Below are 9959 nucleotides of genomic sequence, written 5' to 3'. Positions count from 1 at the left end.
CCTCAGGACCTTTGCACTTGCTATTTCCTCTGTCGGGAACAGGCTTCCCCAAGAGAGCCGCATGGCTTCCTCCTTCTTTGCCTCAAATCTACCCACACGGTACCTGATTAGTAAGGACTTCCAGTCTACACAGAACAGCAACCTGATCCCAACGCTGGCAGTCCTTGCCCCTCTACACAGGTGGCCCACTGATTTATATTTCTAGATCAAATGTTTTATTGGAAGACAGACTACTCAACTCTCCTTAGGACTTCAATCAAGAAAATGGCAGGTGGTTGTTAAGCACTATGGATAAAAACATTTTATTATGTATTTCTTTTCTTTCTCCATTAGATTATAAACTCCAAAGGGCAGGGACTTTGTTTTGTTCACTTAGCATTTAGAATGAATGAATGCCAGGCATGCCCTGTAACAAACAACTCACACATTTTGATCGTTAGCTCAGACCTTTACTCTGTGCGACACCTGACAGTTCTTGGCTAATAAAGGCACCTTAGAGGCAACATGTACCACACTGAACTCATGGGCTTCCTCTCCAAACTTGTGTGTTCCATTTGTTAACTGTCAGTACCAAAAATCAGCAACCATCTACTGAGCACCCACCGAGGGCCAGGCATCGGGGACGGAGCAGTGAGCTAGACCGACACAGACTCCGTGCTCGTGGGACATTCTAGGGGACTCTCTGTTTCTCTGGGAAAGCCACACTCCAAGGTGACCTTGGCATTCCTCCTCCTCGCCATGCCTCCCACAGCCAGTCCCGGGTCAGGTGGAGTGGGCCACTGCCTCCTAAACTGGCACCATCCGTTCCCTCTGTGTCACCAGCTCACCAGTCCAGATGCCAATCATCTCTTGCCAGAATGACGACAGCGGCCTCCCAACTGGACCAGCACCCACTCCACGCCTCCGGCTCACTCTCCACGCTGCGCATCTGCCCGGTTGCCCCCTGTCACCACCGCCCAGCTGGCTGTAAGCCCTGCAGGAGCTTCCTGCTGTTCGCGCCCTCGGCTCCACGGGGCAGGCCTTACCTCCCACCGAATCCCTTACGCCTACTTCCCGGGGAGCGCCCGGGACTGGGAAGGGGAGGCGCTGGCCATGTCAGTGTGGTCTTCTCAGCGCCGTGTGTCCTTTTGTTCTTTACTTCAAAGGCCGTAAAGGGTTTGGACAATCCTAGAATGATCTGGCTCTGTTACACAGCTGACAGGAGGGTGCTGGGGGAGGAAGGCGGGTGAGTCTGGGGCTCTCGCTTTGCCCCTGTCCAAGCAGCAGGTGGGGGGTGTGGGAATCAGAGAGCGGCTGGCCTGAGATCGTGTCCTGGGGGCGGCATGGGGACCAGAGGGAACGTGACAAACGGCATCCGAGTAAGATGCCAAGTGGGGCTGCCCATTTCCCAGGTGCTACAGGTGATGTCCCGGGGGCCTGGGGAGGACGACACGACAATCAGACTCAGACTTCACACGCCCAGTGTCTCCTCCGTGGCTGCACGGGGGGCAAGCACCCAGCCAGTCCAAGCCAGTCTGGTGGGGAGGGGACCGGAGCCCATCCCAGCGGGAAGGCAGAGACGGGTGAAAGCAGCAGGAAAGAGGTAGAAAGAGAAAACGGGGGGACGCCCAGGAGGGGCCAGCGGCACGCAGGAGGAGTCCGGGGGGAGCCAGGCCGGCCGAGGCTGGACCTCCCGGCAGGACCTACGTGAGCGCAGCGCACGGCCCGCACAGGGGCTCACTGAGTGGACAGGACCTCAGGCCAGCAGGCTGGGCAGCTCCCATGCCCCAGGCCTCCCCGCCTGCCTGGCTGCGGCACAGGAGAGGGTGCCCCTCCACACATCGCTGGGCATCACCAAGCCGAGGGCCCCACCCCTCAGCGGGCCCAGCCCCACCTGCCCTGAGGATGTGGGGGTGGTGGGTGGATGGCAGAGGGCCCCCAGGGGCCGCCATTGCCACCTGACCCCTGGAGGGAAGGAGGCGGGTTCCAGCAGGGGCACTGTGCCCGGGCGGCTCAGGCCTCCGGGCAGGCTTTAGAAACGGGAGGGACAAGCTTCAGCCTCCACCTGGAGCCCCACCAGAGAGGGGTGGAGGCCGGCAGGTCGCTGGTGGTGCTGGGCTGGCGGCAGGAACAGCACTCAATGGCTACTCGGTCCGCCAGCACTTGTGCTGCCCCAGGAACACGGGCTGAAGCTGCCGCTGGCCACCAGGAGGCTTCCAGGTCCCTGCGGGTGGAGACGGCGAGATCGCCCAGCCACCGCTCCCTGCCCACAGCCATGGGTCAGCAGCCCCTCCAGCCACCCAGGGCGTCCCCACAGACCAGTCATCCAGGCCCCTCCAGACCCCACTGCCCGCCCTTCCGGGCCCTCCTGGACGTCCAGCACCACCTGCCCACCCACGCCGACATCCAGGCCCCTCCAGGCCTGCCCCCCGCCCCCAACCTCGGTGTCCGGGGCCCCACGCAGCCACTTCCTGCACGCTGGCCTGGCTTCCCTCCCTGTCCGCCCTCCGCCGGGGGCCACCCAGCCACTGGCCTGAGGCCCAACGCAGCAGTGGGGCTGTGGGCCTGGGAGGGTCTATCCCCCAGAGCCCCCCAGAGCCCCCCCAGCCCTCGTCTGCCTCAGCCTTTGAGTTGCAGGCTCTCACCCCTGGTGCTGGGGAGGAACCGGGATAGCGAGGCATCCAAGGAAACGGGAGGTGGGCCAGAGCGGTCTGCCCCCTCTGCTGCCCACCCGGCTCTCAGTGGGAGGTGAGGTGGTCATGCCTGCAGCTTGCCTGTCCCGGGGTTTAAGAGAGTTGAGGGCTTATAACTCTGGGGGGTTTGGAGGGGGAGGGAATATGTTCCCAGCTGGGAGCAAATAACCTTAGAAACTGAAATCAAAGGGAGAAAAGAAGTGGGAGAAACTGTTTATTGCCTACAAGCAGTGGTCCGCTTCTGCTCACCCACGTCTCTTATGACCCAGCTGCAAAATGGGACCCCACCCAACCTCTCTGGTCCAGATATGCCCTCCCTCCCCTTTGAAATCACCTGTTGATCTAGAGATGGACTGCTTATCTCCACCCTTTGGAAACACCTATTGATATGGAGATGCACTAAGACCAGACAAGAGATTCTGAAAATACTGCAATTTTACCCACAGGGCTGTTTGAGGGCCATCTTTTGTTGAATGTGGGGGCTGGGTCCCCGCCTCTGGTCACTGTGCTGAGGTGATGGCAAGGCTGGTCAGGGCAAAGGTCTGTGTACAGAAAACTGGAACATCCGCCCAGGAAGCAGGACTCCCCCAGAGAGAAGGGATGGAGTGGGGCCCTGGGTGGGGGCTAAACCTACATTCAGGTGAGTAAGGCAGTTAGACCTACATTCAGACTGTGGCCTTTGCCCCACTACTTATTAGCCACTGGGCCTCGGTCACATGACCAAGTCTTACTGGGGTTTTTCCATTTGTAAAATGGGATGATAACATAATCTCCATTTCAAAGTTTGCTCTAGGGATTAACCTTTGAAAATACATCTAAAAAATGAACACTCATAGGCAAAAAAAGGAATCAGCCTAAACCTCACACATTATCCAAGCCAGCTCAGCATGAGCCATGGACTTAAAAATGAAATGTCAAACTATAAAACTCTCAGAAAAAAATAATACAAAGAAACCTTCTGGACCTAGGGTTAGGCCAAAAGTTCTTAGGGTTAATAGCAAAAGTACAATCCATAAAATAAAAAATTGATAAATTGGACTTACTCAAAATTTTAAAACTTTCAATCTGAAATATCCTGTCCAAGGATAGACAGTCAAGCTACAAATGGACAGAAAATGTTTGCAAACCGCAGAGTTGACAAAGAGCTAATTTTCTAGAATCTAAAAAGAACCCTGCAGACTCAGCAGAGACAGAAAACACAACAAAAAGCAAATAAAAACAAGCAACCCAAATTAGGAAATGGAGAAGACATGAGCCATTTCACTGAAGAGGATACACAGATGTGGGTAAAATTGCAGTATTTCCAGAATCTCTCGCCTGGCCTCAGTGCATCTCCATACCAACAGGTGTTTCCAAGGGGTGAAGAGAAGCAGTCTGTCTCCAGATCAATAGGTTATTACAAGGGGAAGGGAGGGAATATCTGGACCAGAGAGGTTGGGTGGGTCCCTTTTTGCAGCCGGGTTGCAAGGGACGGGCGAGCAGAAGTGGACCACTGCTCGTAAGCAAAAAACGAGTTTCTCCCACTTTATTTCTCCCTTTGACTGATTTTGGTTTCAAAGGTAATTTGTCCTGGGCTGGGAACACATTTTCCCCCCAGAGTTACAACAGGTGGCACATACATGCATGAAAAGATGTTTGAATTGCCATTAAGAAAAGGTGCATTGACTTCCCTTGAAGGGCTTTTGACGAAAACTCTCCAAATATCAAGATGCCAGAAACGGAAGCCTTGTATCTCAGGAGCCAGAGTTCTGTCTGTCAGCAGCGCGCCCGAGGTTCCTGGCAGGAGCTGGTGGTCCCGGGCTGGGTGCTCCTGTCACAGTGAGACACGTTTCCCTGGGGTCCTGCCCCCACGAGCAGCTGAGAAGGCATGGCTGCCTGGGACCTTACAATGGCCTCGGCCGGCGTGGAGCTCACCACTGGGTCTCAGAGGCCATGGCCAGTACCTTCCCTAGGAGTTGCAAAGGGCCTGTGAATTTAGTGAGGAGTCAGGCAGGGAGGTGTGAAGTAGTGACCCATGAGTCCCTTAGCGGAGACCCTGGACAGGAAACCCCCTCAGGTGACACTGTGTTTACCTGCGGTCAGCCAGCCTCCTCGCTCTGGACCTCAGGGTGGGCAGAAGCCAGGAGGAGCTGGGCCGGGGTGGGACCGACCCACTGCCCGGCAGCTTCTCAGCTGTGCCACAGGAAGCTTGGGAAGCCTGCTGGCCCTGCAGGAGGAGGCATCTGTGATGCACCTGATTTCCTGTTTCCTGTATTGTTTCTTATTTTCCATTTTCCTCAACTGTTTAGAAAAGGTCTTTCTTTCCTCCTCCCTTCATTTTTTAGGGGTGGGATCGTCAGGCCACTGTGGGCACATCAGAAGAAACCCAGAGACGTTTTTTGTTTTTCCACCATCTGGCTTAGGTGGTTGTGAAGAACATGGCGTTCAGAGCTGAAGCCCTCAAACAGGCGAGGAGGAGGGCAGGTCCAGGACAGGAGTCATCCACCGGCAGAACTCTGGGGGCAGAGGCTGACTTCTGGGCATGGGTGCTCCCCAGGGTCCTCCCTTCCCGCACAGTTCCTGCTTCCACCGCACCCTAGGGCCAGGCTGCTGAGGCCTGCAGGCAGGTAGGCCTCCGGCTGCTAAGCTCTGTGACCGCCCAGGGGCTGCCTCCCCGGGGGAGCCAGGCAGGCTCCTCGTGATCATTTACTACGCTGTGTGCAGGTTTTTATATTTTTCAAGCAAAAACTTGAATTTGAAGTTTTAAAAAATGAATTACAAAGAATTCTGATGAATTACAAGAAACGGAGGCTGAGGCTTTAGGGACTGAAGCACTAAGACTTGTCACTGTGCGTCTGCTTTGTTCCTGGGCAGGGGCCACCCTGCATGAGCTCCTGGGATTCAAGGCCCTGAAGCAGTTGCATTATCCCCACCTTCACAGGCTTAGAGGAGCTAAGGAACTTGCCTGTGGTCATGCAGCTGGGAATTAGAGGTCCCAGGACTCACACCTGGCTTGCCTCTTGGCAATGCACGTGCTCCTATCACTGTTAATATGTCATATGTCATCTGATAAAGTAAAACAGGGACCCTCAGACTCTGAGGCCCACCCAGGTGGTGTCACGGGCCCTGAGGCAAGGACTAAGCAAGGGGATGCCCTGGGACATGAATCAGCATAGGCACTCAGTGACAGTCCTGCCCTCCATGGACCCCTCAGGCGAGTGTCAGGGTGGGCGGGCTGGTACTGAAGGTGGAGCTTTGATTAATATACTATCAGGACTTTGCCTGAGGCTGAAAGATATCTTTGGAAGCTATGCCTGTAGAAAAGTCTCTATTAGCTCAATCAAATTGGGCTTCTGGAGAAATTTTAAGATTACTTAGTCACAGTGGAAATGACTTTGTCTCTGCTCTTTTGGCTGGAAAGAAAGCACTGTGTTCCTAGGACTGGCTGCGGACTTCCCACCAGTGAGGGGGTGACCGTGCGTGCAGGTGGACCTGTGTGTGAGCGTGGGAGCACGGCACAAAGGGCGGTGCACGTGGAGGTGCGGGCGGGGAAAGAAGTCCTCCGGATCTCAGCCGGCTCTGGGCTCACCTCTCCCTCAGAGGTGTCATTCAGGGATGATGCAGGTGAGAAAGGAGGGACGGATGGTCCGGGATGCAACTGGAGGGGAGGCGAGTCACTGAGGACAAGAGGCGGGTGCCATCCCCCTTCCAGGTGTTCAGTGGTGGTGGGCATGGACTGCAAAGGGGTGGCTTTTCAGAGAAACCAAGACTTGGACGTCTGAGAGCCTATGGGGACTTGAGGTGACGACACTGATGTGGGGGGCAGGTAAGTAAAGGAGAAGATGAGTCTTTTTTGCCTTGAGACTCAAAGACCCCCATCTACTGGGACTTGAGAGGGGAACCTGGTCTGGTGGCCGAGAACGGGTAAGGGGACAAATGCAGCTTCTGCAGGGGCAGCCCCGACGGGAAAAGTGGCGGAGGGAGTCAGCAGGTGTTCCTGCCCCGCCTTCAGAGCAGGCTGTTTCATCCGTTTCTCCCCATCCACAGGCCACACCCACCCTGCCACGCCCTCCTGCCCAGGCAGGCAGGGGGCAGCTAGGATATCACCCCCCTGGGAAGGCGTCTCTCACCGGGCCAGCCCCCGTCTCTGTTGGGCAAACATCCCACTAGGCCCAGTGGCACGTGGCTCTCTGTGTGTCCTCTCTCCTGACGGGCACTTTGTGGGAGAAGAAACTGTGTGTGTCTTTGCGTGCCCAGTGCTTATCTCAGTGACTGGCACACAGTGGGCACTTCATAAATGGAAGCTGCTGTTCATTGGAGATTTTAGCCCCAAACCGTCATCTTCAGTGAGGCATGGGGTGGGCCATGGATTGAGTGGGTGAGAGTAACCAGCCTTCCCCCGGGCTGACCCTGAGGAGAGCCCCTGAGGCCTCCCCTGCTGAATGCTGTGCTCAGGCAACGAGTATTGATTGAGACCTTCTATGTGTCGGCACTTTTCCAGGTACCGGGTCATATCGGTGACGGAACACGTCGGTGGGAAGAGCGGTGAAGGGCAAACGGCGAACGGTGTATCCTGGTCAGTCAGTCACACGCTGCATGGGAACGACCAGCGTCTCTTCACGTACAAAGTCACAGGAAGGAGGAGCTTGGAGAGGCCGGGTGGAGGCCCTGACTCCAGCCCCGATGCCCTCAGGGTAAGCGGGACGTGGGGTAAAGGGGCGAGGGGGACAGCTGGGGCGCTGAGGAGGGCTCTGGGCAGAGGGATGCAACACGAAGGGGGGTCGATCGCCTCCCCTGACGGGAAGCCCGGTGAGAGCCTGAGGCACGGCAGGGTCTGGGCTTCAACAGCGACGCCAGCGCTCCAGTTCCGTCCAGGCTCTGCTCCCCTCGGCTGTCCGGGTGCTCAGGGAGGCCCTCCTCAAGGGCACCTTTGCCAGCAGAGCCCCAAACTCGCTTCCTGTCCTGGGAGCACCCTCAGTGACAGTCTTCCTTTGCCTGTTCAGGTCCGGGTTGAGCCGGGACCGGCGTCTTCAGGTCGCAGGGCCAGCTCTGAACCGACCGCTGGGGAAGACGTGAGCCATGCGGTGCCATCCGGGTCTCCGTGCTCCTCTCTCATCGCCTCGGGCAGTGTCGGCTCCACCTGCACCAGGAGGTTCAAGCATGGAGCAGCTTCTCCAGGAAAACCCGAGGCGCCGTTCAGCACGAGAACAGGAGGGATGGGTGTGGGGCAAGCCGACACCCATGGTCCAGTGCACAGGGAAACAGCAAATCAGGGGTCCAGACCAAGGGGGCAGCTGGTCAGGCTTGGGGGGCACCTGGCCCAGTGCACAGGTGGGTCTCGGGGTCCATGCTGGTCCCACAGTGCCTTCCAGAAATCCCTGGGGCCACACTGTCTAGCCTCTTGCTGCTAAACAGGCGGCATCTCCCTGCCACCCTGACAGAGAGGGATTCTCTCCTCAGTGGCTCTGGTGGCAGCCACAGCAGTCCAGCTATTTGCAAAGTCCCATTTCAAAGACACCATCCCCACTTCAGTTCCTGACCTGCATTTCAGATGATTGCACTAAGTTATGAGAAGCCCCAAAAGCACATATTTCTTTACTGCCTTTTGATGATCCAGCACCTCAGATGTGTGGCCCGGCCCAGCCTGGGGGCCTAGGCTGACAGCACTTTAAAGGAGCAGCAGGGTGTCCCGAGAACAGGTCTGGCCGTCAGAGGTGAGGCACCTTCTGCTGCCCGGGTGAGCAGGGCACAGCAAACTCCCCCTGATGTGCTTCGAGCTGGCCTGGGGGCGGAAGCCACAGCCGAGAGTCCCAGAGGGAGAAAGGCCACACACACACACAGACATGACCCCTGCATTTATAAACTGCTGGAATCCCAACTTCTAAAGGCTTCCCTTTGCTCGAAGGACACCAGGCACCCCGCCCTACTCGGCCTTTGGACTGGAAGCCCTGTAATGCGAGGCCTGGGGCTCGGAGAACCTCTGCCTCCGTGGTACTTCTCAGATTCCCGATGTGGGCTGCATGGGTCAGGGCCAAGACCACGTCAGCTCCAGGAGGAAGTTTCTGGTCGTGTCTAATTTGTTTTTCACCCTGATGATGCTCCACTATAATTATAATAGAAATGGATGAGGAAATACCCACTCGGGCCAAAGTCATTTTATATCTAGCACAGCGCTTGGCAGACAACAGGTGCTTGCTAAGTACTCATTAAACAAATGAGGAGCTACTCAGGGTCAGGCTGTCCTGTGAGTGACCTTCGATGCCCAGGGGCCCAGGTCTGAGGGAAGAAGGCCAGACCTGGAAATCCGAGCACCCCCATCTGTGCAGAGAAAGCACCCTGGCTTCTGCACGCCACCCCCCACACCTCCTCTGATGCGCAGCCCCAGATCAGACGGGAGGTAATCCACGGTAATGGGGAGATTTGACCTGACCAAATGGACAGCTGATGGATTAGCCAGGCTTTCAGAGAAAACCTGGACGAGGGTGGATCTCGCTTTCCCCAACATGCTCAGGGGACAGGCAAGGACAGGCTGCTTCCCTGTGCTGCAGTTTGGGCCACAAAACTAGTGAGGAGAAATGGCCGGTGCCACGGGGGTCAAGGGAAGGCTGGGTTCGGGTCCCTGGCTCAGCCTTGGGGAATTCTGGACGAGGCGCTGGCTCTCCGAGCTTCTCTTTCCCTGGCCTCACATGGGAAACAGCGATGCCTCCCTGACGGAGGCGTGGCGCCTGACGCCCCCGGGGTGTCTGTGTGGGACTTCTGGATGGGGGCTGTTGGCCTCAGGGGAAGCATAAAAGCACCGACTGACCCCGGGTCCTGGAGGTCCCGAGAGAGAATCACTGAGGAGCAGGGGCCCAGGGGCCCAGGCGGCAGGCCGGGTCATGCCAGGCCTGGGATGGAAGCCGCTGGCCCTGCTGAGGACCCACCACGTGCTCCCGAGGACAGGGCTGCGCGCAGACCAAGGCTGTGCCTTCTGAACGACATCCTCGGAGTTAGGTTCTTAGACGCCTTCTGTATACACCTCATTCTCTTTTCCTTTTCACAAGACTTCTCACAGAAATCTTCCTGGTCTTCCAACTAAAATTTATGTCTGGTAGTAGAGAAAAACATAAGGGCACAGGTGAGAGTTTCCTAGCAATGGAGCCCCAGGGTGCAGCACACCACAGCAAGAGTTCAGGGCAGGGAGCGGGCGGGCTGAGGGCTGCACGTGCAGCAGGGCGCTTGGGTGCCTGGGGGTGCTCCGTGCAGGCCTGGGACCTGTCCTGACCCTCTGTGCCTCAGTTTCCTCACCCATCAAGGGAGAATAATAAT

The sequence above is a fragment of the Manis pentadactyla genome, chromosome 13 (assembly GCF_030020395.1).
Source record: "Manis pentadactyla isolate mManPen7 chromosome 13, mManPen7.hap1, whole genome shotgun sequence".
NCBI lineage: Eukaryota > Metazoa > Chordata > Mammalia > Pholidota > Manidae > Manis > Manis pentadactyla.
This window is presented reverse-complemented; position numbering follows the sequence as displayed.